The 12,038-nt window shown below is 47.3% G+C and overlaps 1 long non-coding RNA gene across 1 annotated transcript; it reads right to left on the bottom strand.

Annotated features, from left to right (window-relative positions):
* Positions 1 to 405: 405 nt before the first annotated feature.
* On the bottom strand, positions 406 to 4,488 carry LOC130542416 (uncharacterized). The gene is made up of 2 exons (XR_008956968.1): positions 4,221 to 4,488; positions 406 to 3,467 (listed from the first exon to the last, which is right to left on the bottom strand). It is a non-coding gene; the product is annotated as an uncharacterized LOC130542416 (long non-coding RNA).
* Positions 4,489 to 12,038: the final 7,550 nt, after the last annotated feature.

The following is a 12,038-nucleotide window of genomic DNA, read 5'->3' as shown; positions in this document are numbered from 1 at the left end:
CCCCAGGATCATGACCCGAGCTGAAACCAGACGCCAAACTGCCTGAGCCACCCAGGTGCCCCTAAATTCTTTTTCTTAAAAAGTAAAATGTACAAAGATTAAATAGTATTTGCAAGGTTGTAACAAACCACTTAGTGCCCTACCTTTCCCTTTTCACTTCCTGGCTCTTTCAGTATTTGCATATTTATGCTGTTCACTCTATTTCTTGATTTATAATTTGGGATTCTGTAAGTTCCTGTCCCAGTTATAAAGGTTACCGTTTTAACTTTTTACCCAACCTGTCCTCCCACTACCCTCCAATCCACATTCTCAGTCTAGCTATGTCCCAGTTTTTGGCTTAGTCACTATTCAGTGTTGACCTTATTATGACCATGTTACTACCGTGACAGTTGAGCCACGTAGTGATTTCTTCTTTTAAATTTTTTATTATGTTAGTCACCATACAGTACATCATTAGTTTTTGATGTAGTGTTCTGTGATTCATTGTTTATGTATAAGACCCAGTTCTTCTTCTTTCTTCTTTTTTTTACGATGTGGTTTTTTTCTGGAGTTAGTAATTGCCTTGTTTTTCTATTTGCTTATTTCTGTGTATCTGTTATTTTTCCAATCTCTCCTTAGTGAAAACTTTTCTGATTATATTTTCTACATGTTTACACACGTTATATGTCTTGCAAGTTCCATGTTTTTCTTGGTGCCATCCCTTCAGGAGGCTTCCTGTGTTAGTCCAGGACCTTTAAGAAGTGACACCAAGATGGGATTAAATATGCAAGGTTTTTTCGAGGAAATACCTGTGTGAGAGAAAATGAGGGAGCCTGCCCAGGCTGGGAGAGACACAAGACTGAGGTGTAATTATACTAAGTAGAGGAGAGCAGAAGAGAAGGTTGGGTGGAAGCATCCTGAATTGTTGCGCGTCCTAAGGAGGTTTCTGCAAAGCTCTCAGGGAATTCTGAGCTAAAATTGACTGTCACAGGAGTCCTGGGTCCTCTGCCTCAGTATCCCTATTGTACTCTGTCTTGGACTGGGAGGGGCCCATGGCAGGCAAAGCCTCAGCAAAACCTGGAGGGTGGAGTTCAAAACTTAGCAGCTGGGGCTGTTGGTCAGCTGTGTCCCTGATGTTGGAGGTGCACATTTCAGTTCTGCTTCTCTCCGCAGGTGTGGGGAGCGGCAATTCTGTGGTTTCCATGGGCCCTTCTTCCCCTGGGGAAATTCAGAAAGAGGAAGTCAGTGAGGTGAACTCCAGCTCCCTTTGCTGCGGTTGACTTTGAGTTTGCAGATGACGCTCATCCTCATTCTCCCCCACCGTCCGTTCCACATTCATCTTACCCCCGGCGGTCAGTCACCGTGCCATGTGCCGGCGGCTCTGCCTGGTGGAGTAGCCCAGACCTTCGTCTCTGAACGGTCTGAGCACTTCCCGGTAGTCAGGCCCTTCTCAGCCTGGGGTTGCTGCACAGACCTGCTCACGGTTGGAGTGGGGCAGGAGAGTACCAGGAGGTGTCCAGGAGTGTCACCTGAATTCTCTTTCCCTGTCCCCCTTGTGTAAAAACAGCCTCCCCCTGCGGATCAGTGACCTCTGCCAACACGGTGATTCTTCTTCTCCTGTCGCTGTCCCGCAGACACCCATGGCGCCCTGGCCGCGGCTGGAACTCGTAGGGCAACAGGATTCTCGCTCCTCACCCCTTGGGTGACCACAACGTGTAACCCCGCAGAGCCCAGAGTTGTGGGATGGGAAGCACAAAATGGCAACTGGGGCAACTCCTGCTGCCACTCTTTGTTTCGAGAGCCATGTGTCCTTCCTGCGAGGACTCAGACCCGGACACAAGTCTCTGATTTAATAAAAACCCAGCGTGATGGGTAGCACCTATCCTTTGAGAATGTTTCCTAAACTGGCGTTTCAGCTGTGCCTTTAGGCCGCTGGAGGTTTCTGTGGGTCCGCTTCTGGAATGTGACCCCTTCCAGGGGCTCCCAGGATCGGGGCTGCGTGCCCGGCCTGCTGCGTAGGACTGCGGGCCCGGGTGCTGGTGCTGGCTGCCGCTCTGCAGCCGTCCGTCCCCGCGACGGTGAACCACTGGCCCTGCCAGGATGACCGGTAGGCATGCGGTCTTCCCAAGGACTGGCGCCGTAAGGGGCTCGGTGTTGGTCCCTGGTGCTGACCGGCTGGACCTTCTGAGGCGGGAGCAGCTGGGTCAGTCTTGATAAGGGGGAGTCCACGCCTTTGGGGGCATGTGTGGCCTCTGCCACTGTGGCCTTTCCATCACGGACCTATTGTGCTGGTTTCAGGGCGGCTGGTGGTGAACACTGGCTACTGTCGACTCACCGAGTCGGTTTGTCTGCTTGGTGGTTTAGTGCCTCTTCCTTGGTGGGTAGCTGGGGTGTGTGTGTATCCGAGTTTCAGAGGTTTCCGTTTGGCCTCCCTACTGTGACAGCCCTTCCTCCACACGCAGGGACCTAACATGGGCATCACGTCAACGGCCAAGTTTACCAATGCCAATCACACGCGCAGGGACTGGAGCAACGACCTTTCCATCAGCCTGCAGACCCACTGCACCCACTGTGGGGTGGACTTTCGCTAGGACTCCGTCTGGGACCTGACCCTGTGAGCCCCCACTCTAAGGAGGGGGGACTGGGATGAAACATTGGGCCTCTGGGCATCAGTGTCAACTCAGGTCCTGTGTCCAGTAGTCCTCGAAAAGTGTGGTTAACCCCTTTCCTCCCGGTGTACGTCATCCGAGTAAAGGAGCATACTTCCCTTGGGGGGTGACCGAGGGGAATGCTCATGGATTACGTGCTTGCCGTGACGTCACAGGATCCGTGGTGGATGGCTTGCGGGTCCTTGCTCCTAAGGACCTGGGCGCTTTTTCAGTCCGTGGATCCCAGACCAGTCTCTTTGGAGAGATTACGTGTGACTCAGATCCCTGGAGTCACCTCAGCAGAGGCCCAAAATAGAGATGTGATTATGTAGGAAAGATGTATGGATGAGCCCCTTGTCTACTGGTGTGAATCCTTGTGACATACGTGGGTGACCTGCAAAGTTCTTGAGAAGTTTGTACCACTGGAATTAGGATCCCAGATCAGTTTATTATGAATTAATCAAAAGGGAGTTGATCCTGGGTGGGCCATACCTAATCGGGTGAGCTTTAAAACAGAAACTTAAAGTTCATAGATGCTTTCTTGCTGGCTTTGAGGAAGCATGCTGCCATGTTGTGAGAAGAAGGCCTGTGCGAGGGCAGTATGTCCAGAACGGCCTGGCCCCTAGGAGCTGAGGGGAGCCCCAATTGTCAGCAGTGAGAAAACAGGGACCTCAGTCATATAACTGCCAGGAACTGAATTCTGCTGACAAGCATATGAGCTTGGGAGAGAACCCTGAGTCTCAGATGAGATGCAGGCCAGCTACCATCTTGATCGCAGCTCTGTGAGGCCCTGAGCAAAGGATCCAGCTCAGGTGTGCCCAGACTCCTGAACTATGGGAACTGAGAGAGAATAAATGGCACTTAAAAAAAATTTTTTTTTTAATTTGTAGAGAAGGGGAGAGAGGCGGGGGCAGAGGCAGAAGGTGATGGAGAGAGAAACTTTTTTTTTTTTTTTTTAGATATATTTATCTTAGAGTGTGTGTGAGTGGGGGGAGGGGCAGAGGGAGAGAATCTTCAAGCAGACTCCCTGCTGAACATGGAGCCTGACACAGGACTTGATCTCATGACGCATGAGATCACCACCTGAGCCAAAACCAGGAGTCTGATGCTCAATGCACTGCGCTACCCAGGTGCCCTGGGAGAGAGAATCTTAAGCAGGCTCCGTGCTGGGCATGGAGACTGACGTGGGGCTCGATTTCACGATTCTGAAATCATGACCTGAGCTGAAATCAAGAGTCAGACGCTTAACGGGCACTTGAAAGCCACGGAGTCAGGGGTGATCTTGTTCACGGCAGTAGAAAACGAGTCTGTCCGCTGCCTTAGCAGGGCCGGCATATCCCCCGTTGGGTTATGCTAGGGCTTAACCCCATTTAGCGGCTTGGCGGCCAGGAGGGGTGAGGGCAGCTCCTGAGGGGGCACCTGTCGCCTTATTGGCGAGAGGCTTCGACAGCAGCTGTCAGCTCAGCGGCCGTGCTGGCCTCCCGGGAGGGGAGCACCTGTGCAAGCCCAGAGAGTCTGGGCTGGAGGGGGTGGACTCCACATCGTTGGGGCCCCCTTCCGACGTCTCCGGGCTTTCCCTGCCACGCTCCTTACCTTGGCAGAGCAGACCTGCCTTGGCTGAGCATTCGGTCTCTGGAGCTCTGACTCCTGCAGTCAGGCCTTTCGCTTGTCCCTCAGCCACGTCTGCCCTTCTGCCGCGGGCGGTAAGAGCCTCCTTCGGAAGGACCGTAAGTGCCAGGGGTGTCGGCAGACGCCGGGGCGGCAGTCACTGCAATATGGAAATGTATGCAAGCAGTGCGTTGTATACCTTAAACGTACACAGTGTTCTCTGTTACTTATATCTCAATGAGAAAAGAGAGCCTCTACATACACTATTCTGGATCAAGGACCTCTGGTGCTCCGCCCTGGCCAGTAACTGTTAGCAGCTCTCGGTTTCTCACTATCTTCTACAGGGCATCCATACGATCAGTAATAATATTAATAGCCAACTCTGCTGTTTTTATAGACACCGTCCCCCACGCTTGTGCTCTTGATAGTTTTCAAATGCCTGAATCGTCACATCTGCCACAGCATCCCCTTCTCCCCAACCACGACATGCCTCGGGTCACCGCGGGTAAGATCTTTAGCGGTTGAGCCATCACTTGTGACGGGATCTGTCCACGCCACCTGCCAGCCGGGACCGTGTCCTCTTCCCTTGCTGCTGCTGGCGAGACCGCTCCAAACCCCCGTCTTACTGCCTGTTTTCTTAGGCCACTCCTGGTTTCACTTGTGTTCGGCTGAGTCCTTGGAGAAGCGGGCACCACGGTGGGACCCAACACATGAGAACTTATTAAGAGGAATGCCCCTGTGATGGAAAATGGGGGCGGGGGAGAGGCGGAGAAGGCTGGGTGAGCCATCGGGCCCCCAGTGAAGGAGAGAAGTTTGGGTGGAAGCATCCTAGACTTTCGTGCAGTGTCAGGAAAGTTCAGCAAAGCCTTCAGGGCATCTTCCAGCCAAACTGAGCCATCGGGGGAGTCCCCGTCTCTCAGGAATGGGTCTGCCTTAGAATCCCTGTGGCCCTCAGTCACTGACGGCGAGCAGCCTGTGGGGGTGTGTGTGTGGTGCAAACACCAGTATGGACTGTAAAGGAGAGCAGCTGAGGCCCTTGGTCAGGTGTGCTCCCTGTGCTTAAGGGTCTGAGAGGTGCATTTTCATGGCCCCTCAACCTCCCTCTTCCTGTTAATCTGAACCCACTACGCACAGTATCATTCTGGAACGTTCCTTGCTATCTTTCGTGTGTTAGATTCTTTGTTTCTTGGATCCTAAGTGTTTTTTGTTTTATTACCTAGTTTTGGTAGAATATTTCCTCCAGTAGTTTCCTGAGAAAAGATGAATGGGAGGTAATTTTTAAAGACCTTGCATATCTTAAATATTTTTAAAAGACTTTTATTTATTCATTAGAGAGCAAGTGAGGGAGCGAGCAGATGAAGGGGGGGAGGAGCAGAGGGAGAAGGACAAGCAGATTCCCTGAAGAGCAGGGAGCTGGACACGGGGCTCGATCCCAGGACCCTGAGACCATGGCCTGAGCCTTGGTCTAACGCTTAACCTAAACGCTTAACCGACTGAGCCACCCAGGTGCCCCACGTATCTTAAATGTTTTTATTCTGTCCTTTATTGAACCTTTGGTAGTTAGGCAGGGTGTAGAATTCTAGTGGAATTATGGGTCTTCAGAATTTTGAAGGCATTGTCTTTTAGCTTCCAGTGTTACCGTTTGGAAGTCCAGAGCCGTTCCGTTCTTGAATCTTCGTAGGCGACCTGTGTTTCCTGAGAGTCTGGCACCCTCTCCTTGTCTCCAGTGTTCTGAGATTTTAAGGCAATGTGCCTTGATGTGGGTCATTTTTCAGCCAGTTAGCTGAGTGCTTGGCTGGTGCTCCCAATCTGGAGATTGCTGTTCTGAGCTTCTTGGAAATATTATATTCTTTGATCAATTCTCTCTTTTTTGTTTTCTTTCTGAAATTCCCACGAATCTGATGTTGGCTCTTTTTGAACTGAATGTCTGATTTTCTTTTTTCCTTCTCTGTCCTACTTTTTGGGGGTCTTCAGTTTCATCTTTCCATTCTTATTTGTTCGACACATATGTATCGAGCACCTGGAATCGGTGCTGGAGACACCGCGGTGAATGAGACAAAGCCCTCGCTGGGTTTTATTTCTTTTCATGTTCACTTCTGTGTGGTAGTCCGAGAAAGTGGTTCAGATTATGACGTTGTGTGACAATTGCAATTTTCATCAATATTCCCTAAGAACTAAAAGGGTTACGATTTCTGTGACAGTAAATAGGTATTAATAAGATCTAATAAGTGTTAATAAGTTGATTCAGATTTGTTTTACTCGTGTTTATTATAGCACCTAGTACATTTGAGATCCTGTGCAAGCCATTGGGGGAAATAGGAAAAAAACCAATTCCTTTTCTTACCGTCCTTCTAGGATAATGTGGTGGTGGTGGTAGGCTGGGGGGTAAGGGCAGATAATCAAATAATAGCCCAAATGGGATAACTACAACACAAGAAAGGAACAGAATTCTATGAGAGCGTAACATAGAGGAATCTGAGCTAGAATGGTAGGTCACAGAAGGCTTCCCTGATAAGGTGACAGGTGCACTGAGATCTGAAGGATGAGCTGGCATCAACGAGACAGAGAGCCTGGAGGTGAACAGTGCAGATCTAGGGAATGGCTTGTGCAAATGCCCTGTGGTGGGAGAGGAGCATGGTGTGAAAGGAGCCTAGAGAGGCAGGGAGGACAGTGTGGCCCTGGCCCTATGGGTCACAGTACAGATTTCTGCCTTACCTTGAGAGAAACAGGAAGGCCTTGGCCCACTTGACTCAGAGGGGTGGTATGAGAATCTTTCCATTTTGGAAAGATCACCCTGGCTGTGCTGTACAAAGCAGGTGATGGGAGACAGAAGGGGAGGTTGGTCAGAGTGAGTTAGAAGGCTCCTGTAATAATCTAGGGGCAAGACAGTAGTATCTTGGACCAGGGTGGAGACAGGAGATGGAGAGAAATGGATGGGTCCCAGGGACATTTAGGAAGATAAATGGACAGGAGTCAGTGATGGGTTGACTGGTCATGGGGGCAGAGGGACTTGTCCAGCTGGATGGATGGTGGTGTCTTTCATGCAGAGAAGGGGCACCGCTGTTAGCAGTGATGTTGGGGAGAGCCCAAGGTCTGTCTCGGACATGATGACCTTTCTATACACATTCTTCAGCAACATTTTTATTTCTCTCAATTTCTTGTTTTGCATCTTTGCTTATATAGTTTGATCTGTTTGGCCAGTAAAAGTTCCTAACAGCGTCAGAATTTAAGATTTTTATTTTGGGGACGCCTGGGTGGTTCAGTTGGTTAAGCATCTGCCTTTGGCTTAGGTCATGATCCCAGGGTCCTGGGATCGAGTCCTGCATCAGACTTCTGCTCAGCGGGGAGCCTGCTTCTCCCTCTGCCTGATGCTTCCCCTGCTTGTGCTCTGTCTCCCTCTCTCTGTCTCCGATAAATAAAAAACAAACAAACAAAATCTTAAAAAGTTATTTTTAGTTATGGAAACAATAACTGAAAACATTGTCCTGAAGCACTCAGAATTGTGGACAGTCCCTCTTTGTGGCTCCCCTCTGTTCCCCTCTCTCAAAGGAACCTTGGCTCACAGCTTGGGTTGGATAATAGTGGGGATGAGGGCCTCACAAGTATGAAATGTGTGCTTAATGCTTTTTACCTAAATTCAGCTTTGCTGGATCTGAACACCACGTCCTTCCTTCTCACATGTATTTGCTTGGTACATCTTTGCCCAAACTTTGACTTTGGAACTTTCGAGTCCTTTCTCAGTGGGCGGATTTATCTCTTTGGTCTGATAGGAACTTGTTCCCCCAACAAGTGACTTTATCCTACTTACATTAGTACCAGATTCTTGATCTTAGCTTCACCTTTTTCACATTATCGCCGTTTTTATGCTTCCTTACTGTTTTCTTTGCTCTCCGTCTTTTGCTGCAGTGTCTTTCCCTGGGTAATTAGGAAAATTGATATTTTTAGTTCTCCTAGTTGCTATCTTTAGCTTTAAATAATATATTTAGGTCTGTATTTCCAGTTTCTCATCTTCAGAAATGGGTCAGGATACTGACTTCTCCCAGGAGAAGAAACAACCACACACGTCTGCTTTCTTCTCTGCCCGTCACCTCACACGCTTGTGGGCGCACCCCTGGGTTTTTGTCACCGTACATTATGACCGTATCGTGTATCACCTGCTTTGGGAATGATGACAAGTGACATCCATTTTATGATGTTGATTCCCTTCCGTGGGAAAGAGGAGGAGGTGGGTCCGTCTTGCTCTTTTTCACCACGGGGAGCGGGACTGGCCCGAGGTAGCTTCGGCCCAAGAGGAGGGTGTTGGCCATGGCGACGGCGTGTGCAGCCTAGTCTAGCCAGGAGCCTGGCCTGTGGCCTGAGTCTGTGGTTAATGGCAGGGCTTTGCTGGGGATGTGAACACCACCTGGTGTACACTCGGTGACCCAGTGACTCTTTCCTGCCACCAGGCCACGCCCTGGTGATTCCCGCTGCCTGGCAACATTTTCTTTGTATAATATTTTTTTATTCCTTAATATAGGCACAGGTTTAAAAGCTCAAACTCCTTCCCCTCCTACTTCCCCGCGGAGCAGCGGCTGTTCCTCTAGCCCCCCAACTTCCCAGAGACGTCCGTCCGCATCGCCTTCGTGGGAACAGGCCACGCCGGTCCGCATTTGCTTACTCCACTGAAGGAGTATCTCGGAGATCGCCGGATCCCAGTACTTGCGGATCCACCTTGTGGTTTTTAATAGCTTCACGGTTTCTGCTTTTGTGGGCGTACCATGATTTAAATCTTCTTGGAGGATATTTTTGCCAGATCGTCTTCTGTGCAGAACATCGTTGGCGCATAGTAAGCGCTGTACGTGGGAGCTTTGATGATTGTTCTTCTCATTCTCAGAACAGACCTCTTGGCGGCCACTGTTCTTTCCACGTGGAATTCCCGGTGGGTGCAACGCAGACCTGCTCCTCTTGTCTGTGTGCTCTAACCTCTCTCTCATGTTGCCGTCTCTGTCTCTGTGTGCTGCCTTCTGGATAAGTTCCTCAGCCCTCTTCGGGTTGAGTAATTCAGTCCATCCACTAAATTCTGTTGTTTTAGAATTTTAGCAGCTTATTTTGGGGCGCCTGGGGGCTCAGCTGGTTAAGGGCCCGACTCTTGATTTCGGCTCAGCTCACGACCTCAGCTCTGCACTCAGTGTGGAGTCTGCTTGAGATTCTCTCGCTCCCTCTCCCCTCCCCCCACTCACGTGCATGTGGTCGCTCTAAGAATAACATCTTTAGAAGCTATTTTTATATCCAAAAGATTTTAAGGATAATTATTAGGACAAGCATATGCAGGATAAAGAAATGTGATGTCAGTTATACAGTTGATTAAAGTGTGCTTGCAGGAATCATGAGCAAAGGTCAGTAACTGACACCCCAAACCGGGGATTTCTGAATTGGCTTTTTTCCTCACACTTCTATGTTCTGATTTCTTTCAATGTAAGTATGATGTTTAATTTTTTTAGGTGCCTTTTGTCCAATTGAGGAAGTTCCTTTCTATTGCTGGTTTCCTGAGTTTTTATGATGAATGGATGCTGGATTTTGTTACACGCTTTTTCCGTATCTGTTTTGTTATGTTTTGTTTTAGTCTGTTGATGAATGACATTGATAGATCTTTGAATCTTAACCCAAACTTGCGTTCATAAACCCGTCTTGGTCCTTATATATTGTCCTTTTTGTATATTGTTGGATTCAATTTGCTAAACTTGTGTTGAGAATTTTTACCTCTGATTTCACGAGGGATACTGGTGTCGCGTTTTCTTGCACTGTCTTTCTTCTGGTTTGGATACCGAGGATAATGCTGCCCCCAGAGAGCAAGTATTTCCTTCTCTTCAATCTTCTGGAAGAATTTTGGAAAACTAGTAATATTTCTTTCTGAAATGTTCGGTAAAACTCACTATTGAAGACATCAGGACTGGAGGTTTCCTTGTGGAAAGGTTTCGAGCTATAAATCCAACTGAGTAGCTTCAGGGCTATTCATGTTATCTGTTCCTTATTCATTGAGCTCTGGTAGTTTGTCATCTTTCAAGAAATTTTTCCATTTCAATTCTCAAATTTATTGGCATAAAGTTTGTAATATTTTATTAATATCCTTTTCATAGCTATAGACTCTGTGGGGTTGTCTCCACTCTTATTCCTGATATTGGTAATTTATGCCCCCCCCCATCGGTTTGGTTAAATGTTTATGAATTTTATTGATCTTCTCAAAGTATCAGCTTTTGGCCTAATTGATTTTTCTCTATTATTTTTCTGTATTTTCTGACATTTCTGCTTTTATCTTTATTATTTCCTCTTGTACTTACTTTAGGTTTAATTTGGTTTTCCCATTCTAGTTTATTAAGGTAGAAGCTTAGGTGATGTATTGGAGACTTGTCTTCATTTCAGATATGAACATTTAACACCATAAATTCCCTCTCAGCACTGCTTTGGCAGTTTCCCACAAGTTTGACATGTAGTGTTTTCATTTTACTTTCCATTCTAAATGTTTTTTCCCCCCTAAATTTTCCTGTGATTGCCCTCTTCCCTCCCTTTTGATTTAAGTTTCCAAATATTTGAGAATTTTCTAGATCTTTGTTAATGATTTTTAATTTAATTTTGTTGTGGAGGACAGCCTTTGCATTATTTCACTCCTTTTTCATTTATTAACTTATGGCTCACAATGGGGTCTATCTTGGTAAATGTTCTTTCTGCACTTGAGAGGAACACATATTCTGTTGTTGGGTGCAGTGTTCTATAAATAGTAATTAGGTCTCAGTGGTTGATTGTGTTGTTTAAATCTTCTATGTTCTCATTTTCTTTTTCTTAAAGATTTTATTTATTTGTTTATTTATTTATTTATTTATTTGAGAGAGAGCAAGCATGAGCAGAGGGAAGAGTGGGGGGAGACAGAGGGTGAAGCAGACTCCCTGCTGAGCAAGAGCCCTGATGTGGGGCTTGATCCCAGGACCCCGGGATCATGACCTGAGCTGAAGGCAGATGCTTAACTGAGTCACCCAGTCACCCCCTCACTCATTTTCTATTTACTTGCTCTATGAATTAGAGGGATATTGAAATTTTTTAAAAAGATTTTATTTATCTATTTGACAGAGATAGAGACAGCCAGCGAGAGAGGAAACACAAGCAGGGGGAGTGGGAGAGGGAGAAGCAGGCTCCCAGCGGAGGAGCCTGATGCGGGGCTCGATCCCAGGGATCCAGGATCACACCCTGAGCCGAAGGCAGATGCTTAACGACTGAGCCACCCAGGCGCCCCAGGATATTGAAATCTTAACTGCAGTTGTAGATTAGACTACTTTTATTTCTATCAATTTTTGCTTCACGTATTTTGAAATTGTATTATAAGCTGCGTAAACACTTAGAATCTATATGTGCTTCTGATAAATTAATCACCTTATTATTATGGAATGATATGCTTTATTCTTGCTAATGCTCCTTATTCTGAAAACTATTTTGATATTAATATAGCCACTCCAGTTTTCTTATGATTTGTGTTAGCATGACACATATTTTCCATTCTTTTACTTTTGTTCTTAAGTTTTTATTTAAATTCTAGGTAGTTAACATATAGTGTAATATTGGTTTCAGGAGTAGAATTTAGTGATTCATCACTAACATACAACACCCAGTGCTCAGCACAAGTGCCCTCCTGAATACCCATCACCCAGCGAGCCCATCCCCCGCCCACCTCCCCTCCATCGACCCTCAGTTTGTTCTCTGTAGTTAAGAGTCTCTTATGGTTTGCCTCTCTCTCTCTCTTTTTCCCTTCCTCTATGTTCATCTCTTTTGCCATAG

The sequence above is a fragment of the Ursus arctos genome, unplaced genomic scaffold, assembly GCF_023065955.2.
Source record: "Ursus arctos isolate Adak ecotype North America unplaced genomic scaffold, UrsArc2.0 scaffold_34, whole genome shotgun sequence".
Lineage (NCBI taxonomy): Eukaryota > Metazoa > Chordata > Mammalia > Carnivora > Ursidae > Ursus > Ursus arctos.
The sequence above is the reverse complement of the archived record's forward strand: the minus strand, read 5'-3'. Positions and strand labels throughout refer to the sequence as shown.